A 12,299-nucleotide genomic window follows, 5' to 3' on the forward strand; every position below is an offset into this window, starting at 1 on the left:
TGGGGTTTATATTGTTAGGACATGGCGGGCAATGTTGTGGAAAGGGATGCGTTATGGAGGAAGTAGTATAAGGGGAGGGGGGCAGGAAAAGTGCGGTGTCTCTTTATCCCTTGCTACAGTAGAACCCCTCATATCCGGCCTCGGTTTTACCGCACCTCGGTTTATCCGGCCCCTTCCCAAAATCTAAATTTATTTACCACGGCTTGCAGACGCGCAGTTGCACGCACTAGTCTCCCACGACTCTTGCATTATTTTGGTGTATCTATTTGTTTACATTTTCCTGTGTTGTCCTCAGTTGAGCTAATAGGTTTAACCTGTAAACAGTTCGTTGATTATTTCCAGTGCGGTTAGTACAGTACAGTACAATTGTTTTGTTTCGTCAAGTGCTGTGTACTGTAGGTTGGTTTATCCGGCCGAATCGTTATCCGGCCAGGGGCTCGGTCCCGTGGTGGCCGGATATGAGGGGTTCTACTGTACTGTGGGTGTATAATGTAGAAGCGAGCGACCAGGACATTGTCGCTCATTGTTTGTTGACATTGTGTTTTGTTGTTGGGAGTGCCGATGGCAGAGCGGTCTAAGACGTCGAACTTTGAGTCTGAGTTAGAGATAGCGCAGGTTCGAATCCTGTCTGTGACCCTTGCACTTTTTATCAATACCATTGACCTTGCACTGTATCGACTTTCCCCTTTATTCTGTTTGATAAGATCCTCGCACAGGCCAGTGGCCCATGAGGACGGGCAGAATAAGGCTTAAAAAGGGGATCGGCTTCTCCTTTTATTAAAAAAAAAAATTGTGCATGGTTAGAAACGTTACCCGTGCAGGAGGGAGGTGCAGGAGAGAAGAGCAGGAGGGACTAGAAGGGAGGATGAGCAGGTGAAGCAGGAAGAGCAGGAACAGGAGAGGCAGGAAGAGATATTGCTCTGTTGAAGGAGCAATATGACTATGTTCTTCCTCTTCCTCTGCCTTGCCTTCGAAGAACACAAGTTGGGCATCGAGTCCTCGATGTACTACCCCACCTCGTCCTTGTTCTCGGCTTTGTTGTCACATTACATAGTTTGCCTATGTCAAGTCTTGAACTTACTGTAAAAAAAAATTTTAACATAAAAACTTTTCTTCTTTTATTTTATTCAGTTACCTCAAAAACATTACATAATCTCCAGGTTTGTAAATTCTTATTGTGTTAATCTATGTAACCTCTCTGATTAATTAGTATTGAAATAAGAAAACGTTCAATTAAAAAAATGAATAATATTGTGAAAAAAATACATCGACAATAAAATACAATGATTTTGTGTCAAATGTTATGCAATAGATCTCGGGTTAATATATTTTAAACAAGGGTCATGTAAGAAATGTTACAACTGTCCTAAATTAGAGTAATTGTTAAACCTAGCAGTAATCTTGACCAAGCCAATGAAGTACTCATGGCTCAACTAGACAACGCTCTTACAACAAATACCCCTACGATTGTAATGGGTGATATAAATGTAGATGCTATGACAGTGAATGAAAACACACTGAAACTGGAAGAAGCACTCCTAGGATATGACTTGAGAAGACTTAAATTGCCCCCCACAAGAATAACACATAGTAGCCAAACCTCCATCGACTTTATATGTACAAACATGAGTGAAGCTGACATATCTATCCAAGTCCTCGACACAGGCATATCCGACCACTGTGCCCAGTTTTGTAACATCAATACAGACAAAAGACCCATCCCAGCACAGACACTGACAAGAAAAATAAACAAACATACAATGGAGGACTTAAGACTTTTACTGGAAGTAAAGGACTGGAGTAAGGTATTACAAACAAGCAATGTTGATGACGCACTTGAAATGTTCCACAAAACACTTCAACAAGCATTAGACATCTCCTGTCCTCTCTCTACTATGAAACTAAAAAAGAACAACCTCAAAAAAATATGGGATGCAGAAAGCAATGAGCTCAAGGACAATTACCTAGAAGCCATAAACCGAGCAATTCTCACAGGGAAACCAGGGGATAAGATGGAAGCAGCACAAAAGAAGAAAGCCTATGATCTGAAACACTTAGGAAAGAAGAGATCGCAAACAGATTTGAGGAAGCAGACAACAAGACCAAAGTTTTATGGAATATAATTAAAAGAAAGTCTTGTACCTCAAACCATCTCTTCACCAACAGAAATAGCAAACCATCTCAATGAATTTTTTGCAACCACAGCTGAAAGAACACTCATGAACAGTACGCAGAGTAACAAGCACATGAAAACAATAACCCAAGACACCTCAAAATCCAATTTGTACTTCTATAAAACAAACTGTGATGAAATTGGCAAAATTATCAATGGACTAAAACAAAAGTCTTCAGCAGAAGATGATTTTTCATGAAAACTGGTTAAATATTGCAAAAATGAAATTCTCATCCCACTAACAAATTGAATTAATAAATCTATCTCCCAAGGAATATTTCCAAATTGTTTAAAAACTTCAAAAATATACCCTAAATATATAGACGGCCAAACGAATGAACCATGCAACTACCTCCCCATTTCACTAATATCCACCTTCTCAAAGATTCTAGAACGTGTCATCCTGAAAAGACTTCTAGGCCACCTGAATCAAAATGAACTTCTTACTCCAAGACAGCAGGACTTCAAGAAGAATAAATCAACAACCACAGCAATAATTCAGCTAGTTGAATCTATCATCGACAAACTAGAAGAATGATGTATAGCCACAAGTATCTTCCTAGGCTTCAGTAAGGCCTTTGACTGCCTAGAGCATGGCTTAGTAATTAAAAAAACTCAGATCATTAGGAATTGAAGACAAAGAGGCAAACTGGTTCAAAAGCTACTTGAGCAACAGGTAACAACTGGTAGAGCTTACATCATCAAGCAACGGAATAATTCACAAAATAAAGTCGGAACTGTTACCAGTAACAAGAGGTGTACTTCAGGGATCAGTGCTTTACACTCTTTTGACAAATGGCTTCCCACAATATCTGGAGAAATACTGTAAGGTTGTGATGACACTGCCTTACTGAGAAAGACAAAGAACAACTTGACATCAATTCGTATATAGCTTTTGATATGGCAAAGCAATACTGCCATATCAATGATCTGGTACTAAATGAGAAGAAAACACAGCAGCTGATTTTCACTGCCTCCCGAAACCATCACAGGGGTCTCCCAGAGCTAGAGGTTAAAACATCAACAAAATACCTAGGTCTGACTCTAGACAACAAACTATCCTGGGAGCCTCATGTGGATAAACTCTGCAAAAAACTTAGCTAATGCCTTTATGTAGTACGATGAATTAAACAAATTAGCAATATAGATATGTGTAAATCAGCCTACCATTCTCCCTTTGAGTCCCATCTTAGATATGGATTAATTGTATGGGGAAGTACAACAGCAACAAATTTACAAAGAGTATTAGTAATACAAAAGAGAACCATCAGAGTTCTTACTGGACTAAGACCACGAGACAGCTACAGGGAAGCCTTCAGAGAACTGAGGTTTTAACAGTAGTAGCTATTTACATAATTGATACTATTTTGCACTCCGTAACAACTGAACAGACTAGAACTGGAGACCATCACTGCTAAAACACAAGAAATAGACACCACTTTGCTCTTGAAACACACCACCTAAGTTTATATAAGAGAAAACCATCATACAAAGGAGCAATCTATTTCAACATTTTACCGGACTCTCTGAAGAAAACACCAATCAAACACCTGAAGAACTCACTCAAAAGTTGGTTTCTCCAGCGACCCTTCTACACTATTCAAGAGTTTATGAACTGGAAATCAATTGCATCATGAACTGATATTTTAAACTTTATGTTCTGTATGTTCTTTATTGTATTAACAAAAATTCTAAACTCAACGTTTTTTGAATAAAGAATATTGTCTATTGTCTATAACTCAAAATAATTACTATAACAGATTATTTGTTATAAAAATGTAGTAAATTTAAAATTTATATTGTTATAGCTAACATTTTTAAATAAACACAGATAGGTTATAAAACATGAAATGCTGCCCTACAAAAATCAATTTTGTAGCTATATTTGAAATATATACTTACACAGAAATGCCAGAAACCAATGTTTCATTACAACAACACACTTGGGGGACGATGACCCTTATGCCACTGGCCATTGTGACAGCTGTGTGAAGCTGGCGGCACCCATTAACCAAAATACGCCAAAAACTAGTTGAATCGTTTGTTTAGCGCTTTTTAGCATTTGTTTGGCATTAATATGCGAAATATTCAAAATACAAAGGCAGATCTATAGCTGCACCCATTAACGAAAATATGCCAAAAAATACTGGAATCGTTTGTTTAGCTATTTTCGGTGTTTGTTTGGCATTCTTATGTGAAATATTCCAAAAACAAAGTGGGCGACACTAGATCGCTAGCGACACCCATTAACCAAACACTAGTCGAATCATTTGTTTTTTAACCACTAGTTTTTGGCATATTTTGGTTAATGGTTGCCGCCAGCTTCACACAGCTCATTATAACTCTCTCATTTGTTAGAGGTATCACGAGTGTACACATATAATTCTTTATACTGTTAATTAATGTCATTATCAATAAATTGATTATTATTAGAAATAAACATATTTATGGATTCTTGAGGCTAATTTGAAAAATGCCATCAATCTGTTTCTAGCATGATCACTAGCTGTTCCAATATACTGGGTGACTACTTTTAAAAGTACTCATGTAGCATACCAGAATGAATCCGAGTTTCTTGTGATCAAGAAATCGGAATCAAAATAAATAAAACTCAAACGGGTTAAAAATAAAGGATGTACCATAAATTTCAACATTTTTTGAAAAAAAAAAAAAAAAAAAAAAAAAACAGTGGCCATTTTTGAAACAGATTTAGATAAGTGAATTCTGTTTTCCCCAATGAGTTCCTAGTAACAAAACCTTTAAAATTATGTATGATTTGCCCTATGTTTATAGTTAAAAAATTTTAGATTCGAACACTCGATTCTTAATTTTGAACACCCTGTACATAGATTATGATATACATTTTGACAGTATAATAGATCTAAGCAAATTATTTTTCCTAAAGTGCGCAAGTGCTATTTTGTGGTTATGAGTATTGTTTATTTATAGGTTTGTTTAAATAAGAAATATAATGTTTTGAGCATTAAATATAAGTTTATTGTTAACATAATGATTTAAACAAGCCCTTGTTTGCTAACTTGGTATTGCACAAGCGAGAAAAAGGGTAGCGCTTTTAACTGAAATTCAATGCTGTATATCTCTAAATGCAGTTAAGTATCAGTCATAATTTTTTTATGAGATATTCCTATTTGTATAAAGAACATTCTGTAAAATTTTCATTTATTTTCATTCAGTCCCTTTTTAGTTATTAACCCTAGAAAATTGACATTATTAGGCTTTCGGCCATTTTTGAAAAGCTCTAGAAAAAAAAGGAGAGCATTCTCAGGGCTAAAACTTTTTCAGTAGGTAGTTATATAAGTTTTCAACAAAGAAATAAAATATTAGTAGTGAGTCTCTTTTCCTTCTTAAACTTTTATGGTCTTAAAAAGTAACAATTGATGATTTTCTTCCGAGATTTTGCAGAACAAGTTTGACTGACTTTCTTGCACAAAAGAAACATTATTATAATGTCAAATTGAAGTTCATTTTATGCTGAACACACTGGTTTTTGGATTATTCTGATATCTTTAAAAATAGCTTGGCAATTAAACTTTTCGCGAACCGCGTATTTTACTAAAATCTGCAAAACCGCCATTTAAAAAATGGCCGCCAGGAAAAAACTATGGCTTGTAAAATTTTTTCAAATAGTGTTTTGTGATTGTCTACCCATAGGGAACTCATAATAAAAAAATTAGGCAAATTAAAAATGTTGAGCAACAAATTTTATTTTTATTGGGTGATTTGAAATAGATTGATCCTAAACATAATTTCAATTGACTCCCCATGGGCAATTTATTCTGAAAGCACTTTGTTTTATGTCAATACACTAAACTGGTCTCCCGCTATACAAAGGTAAAAAGTAAACTATTGTAAAAAATAATCTTTTTAACTCTGTTGTAAATATAAACAAACTACTTCCATAATACAAAAAAAGACTTACCTCTTATATCATATGAATGTTGCAAATTACTGTGAATTAATTAACAAATAAGCCTACAAAGCAAATGCAGCCTATATATAAAGTTATTTCAGGTAGTCCATCATCATAAAAAACCTGTTTTGAAAGTTTTAAATTTCCAAATTTCATCACTGGACACTACTCAACATAGGGGAGACCCTAAGAAAGTACAAAATTCCAATTTCGATTCCACACTATTTGCTTGAGGTAGTTAATATGAATAAATATTTCCTTAATCATACTACACTGAGTGAGTTAGTTTGATTTTGAAGTTACATTGTCAGGTTGTATACCTCATTTTAAATGTCTTTCTCAGGGGAAACACAATGCCACTAATTCATTTGAAATGGCAGCCTTTTAAAGTTTGATTAATTAATGAAAGCCAAAAGTGAATTAGTCTCAATCATGAAGATTTACAGCTAACAATACTAATATCCCCTACAATGCGATTATTATTGGTACGTTGATATTGTCCGACTTGGTCGCCGATCTGATATCAGAAAAGTACTGATCGGAAATGCCTCTGGTCATCAGTGTGAAAGAAGAAAAACTTCTTACACTTCTGGTGAAAAAAGAAAAATCATTTGAGATAGTCCCCAAATTCAAGGTCAAATCACATAAGCGCTTGTTAACTTTTTATATTTATAATATGTACGTATGTATTTATTTACCTCCTTATAATAGCATTTATAAAAAATAGTAGATAAGGACAGAATGGTCTCCTTCTTGCCAACATCACTCCCTTTGGGTAAGCAAGTAACTGAAACAAAACAACTGAATTTTTAATTGAACATGGTATTTTTTTTTAACAAATGTGTTTGTTCACAGTGTGGGTGTGTGTTGTTTGTAAACCGGAATATTTTGATGTTCAGTTTTGATAGGAAATTTCATAAAAGTAGTAGAAACAAGAGTTTTAAATGGTGCAATTTATAAAATCTGCCTGTGAAGGATCATTTTTTTTTAAAGGACACGACTGGACATTGAGACATATTTTGGTTTGGTGACCACTTTATTACATTTGAAACCAAAGCGACAAAGGTATATTTCGTTGGAGTTCGAAGAGTCAGGACATTCAGTGGTGGACTGGAATTCTTTCTGCCGCTAACTTTATTTCCACCATATTTTAACATTGTTTAAGAAAATTGGTGGTCCTCTCACAGTTGTTGAAATTGATAAGACCAAATTTGGGAGAGGGAAATACAATCATGGCAGGAGAATCTAGGAACAGTGGGTTTTCGGGGGTATCAAAAGGCAGAGTAGGGAATCATTTCTTGTCCCTGTAAAAAAAACCTTTTAGGGACACCCTGCTACAGATTACAAGGGAATAGGTTCTGCCAGGTTCAACAATAGTAGGGCACAACTGTCTCGGTGAGGAGGGATTTAGACACCTATCCGTCAACCATGCCATAATTTTCGTTGATCCAGATACCGGTGCCTATACCAACACTATTGAGAGACACTTACTCTAAGTGAAGGCAAGTATACCTTGTTATAGTGTGCATTTCGTCTGGCACTTGGCAGAATTCCTTTTCAAAGTTAAATACCACCACCCAAATAAAAGGCTCCACCACTTTTTTTTTGTTGCTGGTGCTAAACTCTACCCGTCAATACAGTAATGATAAGTGTTTTCTATAACTGTCCATTCATATATTAATTAGTGTGGTTAACGGCCGGAGTAGCCAATCAAAATTTCAATGTTATTAACATATTTTGTTAATTTTCTAGAACAAATATATGTATATGGTTTAAGGGGATGAAAATCACAAATAACTTTGTTTTTTAATAATTTAAATGGGAATGTACATTTGTGGTTATATTTGTGTACTGTGCTACTTGTTATCTGATTTTCAGCGTTATCTGTTCCAGATAGCTTATCTGAGTGTTCTGTGGTCAGAACAGCTAAGTTAGGGACCATAAATCGTCTCGTGCAGTCTCTTCAACAACAATGGCATCTATTACTCAATCGCGGTGTGTTAACACTAATATAGGCTAGTTAATTAGTTTTGAAAGTTATTAACGTGTTTTATTGTAGATTACATGAGCAGTTAAAATATTAGGAAATTAATTTATTCTTTTCTAATTGGTTATGATTTTTCATAGTAAAAGTATATGTTCGATGTGTGATTGTGTGTTATTTTTAAATCAAGAAAATTACTTTTATGTGAACGGAAGTTACCACATGGTCCATATGTAAATATGAAGTGGTCACTTAGTTTTACTTATTTATTAACTTATATTTGTTTGGTACACTATTTATTGGTTTGTTGAAAGTTTTATTCAATTTGCATGCATTATTTTCAAATTTATTTTTATCCACACCAGAAATGAGATTCGTGTTATCAACCAATTGCTACCATCTTACTGAACATAGCAATGTAAGGTTTTATGGTATGAAAATGACAAATAATGAACATAAATAGTGAAACTACTTTTCTTGCAAAATTGTAGAAGAAATTATAGAAGATGAATTTATAATATTTGTTTGTTTTTTCAAGTTGTGTTTCCTATTAAAGCAGTAATAGTTGGGAGGAATTCATGATCAAACCTTTAAAATGTTATTTTGTACTTATCTATCAAGTACTACCTCAAGGGATGTTTTACATGTCACCATCAGCATGGGCAGCAACCACAGCCCATGCTTATGGCCGGAGGCACTTGTGTCAGACTCATATGAACTTTTATTCTTAGAAGGTCTAGATTAACAAAAGTGTCATATTTGGGTTGAATTTTGCTGATTTCAGCATTATTGTTATTTTACGTATTTAAAGATGGCGTAACGGCTGATGTCAGCAGCAACCAAAAGGAGGTTGACTTACGATTATAACAAGACAACGTGACACCTATAGAACAATGAAATATTACTCTGCACGAGAAAAGTAGTTTCACTTTTAATGTTATATAACCTCGTTATTTATAATTTCCACCCATTTAAACCTTATATTATTTTATTCAGGAGGACAATAGCAATAAATTAATAATGCGAAACTTGTATTTGCCACTCCGGACGTTAAGTACGGTCATCCGATCTTTATCAGTCTCTACCAGAACCACTTACATCAAAACTATTCTCCGTTATACATATTCCTGTTGGTCAGTTAACGGAGGTGGATCTCATTGAACAAATGGTTTACTTCCTCCTACAGTAAGAGTTTAAAGCCGCGTTTACACCGGAGTTGGCAACCAATGATTGCAGACTTTTATCGGCAATTTTAGTCTAACGCCTTAAAACAACTGCAACTCGCATTGCCAACTGTAGTTGCAGTCCGATTTTACGAGTCGGCAACCAAAATTTGGTTTTTCCGACTGAAGTCGGTAAAGATCAAAGGCGGTTGCCAACCTCGGTCGGTTGCAGTGCCAAATTGAGCGGCGACTTGAGTCTGCAACTAACCCCGCTACCCCTCCCACCTATCGGCTCCAAGTGGTCGATAGGTATTTAACATTTATTCACCTGTATGTTATCCTTCAAGAAACATCAAAGCCTCACAAACATCTGGCACAAAGAGAGATATCGCACTTTTTGAAACTTTAAACAAATAACTGATGCTTGTATAAGTTGCCAGTTGCCAAAAATCGCAAAGTTATAGCTACCTTTCATGCACTGGAACTCCTTTTCTGTAGTTAGTATCCTTTTTGCTAATTATGTGTCCAATACCAACAATTAAACATTCAAAATTGATGCTCGACATTCTTAAAAAGTTTTTTATACTGCCATCGCATCTCAATTCTCCCGTCAAAGGATCTGTATCATCTCTATTTAAGTCATTCAGTGGCCAATGGTCACATATGCTGCTTTAGTGTGGTGGCCGAAGGTCGAACAAACAACAGCTGCAAAAAGGCTACAGAGTCTTCAGAGGTTAGCTTGCTTAAGCATCACGGGAGCAATGAGCTCCTGCCCAACACTAGCAATGGAAGCGGTTCTGGGTTATACTCCTCTTGGCCAGGAAGTGATGAGAACAGCTGCGATGAGCGCAATGAAGCTTCTAGGAACAAAGGTAATAAATGCTACCTCCCTAGAAGGCCACATGAAGATATTGGAAAATTTCCCTGAGGCTGAAATGCTAACCAAAGTATCTGATACTATGGTTAAGAAATACTCCTTTGAAAAACCATACACGGTCTCTATCGGAAGTAGGGAGGAATGGATTAAAAGGGAGGCCTACCCTAAAAAAGGAGTCCTGAAGTTTTACACCGATGGTTTCACTCCTAGACTCAAGGGCAGGATATGGAATACATGGACCTGGAGTTGACATGGCTGTGCCCCTAGGAAGACATGCCTCAGTTTTTTCAGGCGGAGGTCATGGCAATAGATTCATGTTCTAGAAGACTCACACAGTTGGGGACAAAAGGATTATCATACCTTATACTCTCTGATAGTCAGGCTGCACTGAAGGCACTGGATACCTGTTCGATTAATTCGAAAGCGGTCTGGGAATGCAGGAAGGCCCTAGCAGAGCTAGCAACAAATAACAGAGTAACACTCGGATGGGTGCCGGTCATGAAGGAATTCATGGAAACGAAAAAGCGGACATCCTCGCCAAAAAAGGGAGCAGAATCCATATTGGTGGGGCCTGAGCCAGGTTGTGGAATATCCTTCTCCAGCATTAAAGCTCTGGTTAAAGATTGGGAAAAGAGGACAAGATACAAGAATTGGAGCAGAGCCTCGGGTTTAAGAATATATCGAAAATGTTTATCTCTCCTTATGCAAAAGGGTGGACAGCTCTCCTAGACCAGAATAAGGAGGATATAAGACTGATATTAGGAATGTTGACAGGACATGGCCCTCTGAGGAAGCACCTTGTGAAGGTAGGCCTTAGTAGGAGCAGCGAATGTAGACTCTGTGGAGAGGAGGAGGAGTCAGCAGAGCACATTTGGTTGGATTGTCCTGCCATCGTAGAGACTAGGAAAAGATACTTGGGAGCATATCTCCTCAGCCCCAAGGACATCAGAGAACAGGAGCCCTTAAATTTGATTGGTTTTTTGCAAAAGCCTCGGTTTTTGAGGGCACAAATAAAAGTAAGGGAGGCGCAAAGGTCCTTTTAGGACTAAGTGCGGGGACAAAGTGTCCTCTTCCCTCAGAAGGGGAAAAAAAAAAAAAAAAAAAAAAAAAAAAAAAAAAAAAAAAAAAAAGTCATTCAATACATCGCTGCCACTATACCTTGCTCTGCAATGAAGGTCGAACCCAGAATCTTCTCCGTCTTCTCAATTTACCTAGAACACACGCTGCCGCAACAAGTACAACCTCTTCCGCACTCGACATTCTATATACTGTCTAATGTTTTGGTTGCAAGTTGCAGTAAAAATTAAGCAAAATGTGTTCATGGTTGCAGATACAAATTGTAAACTTCCTTCGGCAACTAGCGTCGGCAATCGGAGTTGGCAATTTTTGGTTGCCAATTCCGATGTAAGCGCTTTATCCCCATATCCCCCTCACCTACAGAATTGCTATTAACTCTTATCTCACTAAATCAACCAAATGGAATAACTGAAACTGACTGAAGATTATTATGAGAGGTTCTATACATACTTAAATATTCGCTAGTATTTTTTAGGTTAATATCTTATCAGTATTTACTTTCTAATTTTCTTTTTCTGAATAGTTTCTTACCTTAGCTGTACCGTACTGATGAACACTGCGTGTGACAACTTATTTTGTTTTATGCTATCATTTTATGCTTTAATTGTACAACATTTTTTCAATTGAACACAATATGTCAATTTGTGACCAGCTGATGTCTTACATATTTTTCACGAGCTTCTCATGCAGCAGAGAAATGGGGTGATCAAGACTGGCGGAGTGAAAGAGTGGGGATGGAGGGGCCCCTCCTGCCAACTATATATTTTTCTGCTACAGACTTCCAAGACTTCCAGACAATCAGAGACTTCTTTGGCACTCGTGAGAGTAGGTAGTCCATTCTTGAGTTAGCTATACTACAGTGTGGACGTGAAATATCCTATCGTGGTTGCTGATCTCTGTCCTAACCCGATTTATGTGTAGTAATGTAATTAATTGCATGTTAGTATGTAATTATATGTTAATACACTAGATTAGATCAAAATAACCTTTTAGCTTTATTAAACACTTGATTTTAGCATAAAATTAACACAAACTCAAAACAGTCCACTAAGTAGGCTCGTCGGCTGGACCTGTCAGGGCAGGTTTAGCCATGT

The 12,299-nt window shown here is 36.6% G+C and overlaps 1 long non-coding RNA gene across 1 annotated transcript; it reads right to left on the minus strand.

Annotated features, from left to right (window-relative positions):
• Nucleotides 1-677: 677 nt before the first annotated feature.
• LOC124368889 lies at nucleotides 678-12,092 on the minus strand. The gene is made up of 3 exons (XR_006923018.1): nucleotides 11,737-12,092; nucleotides 6,803-6,891; nucleotides 678-1,080 (listed from the first exon to the last, which is right to left on the minus strand). It is a non-coding gene; the product is annotated as an uncharacterized LOC124368889 (long non-coding RNA).
• Between the last annotated feature and the right edge of the window lie 207 nt (nucleotides 12,093-12,299).

This window comes from Homalodisca vitripennis, chromosome X, assembly GCF_021130785.1.
Source record: "Homalodisca vitripennis isolate AUS2020 chromosome X, UT_GWSS_2.1, whole genome shotgun sequence".
NCBI lineage: Eukaryota > Metazoa > Arthropoda > Insecta > Hemiptera > Cicadellidae > Homalodisca > Homalodisca vitripennis.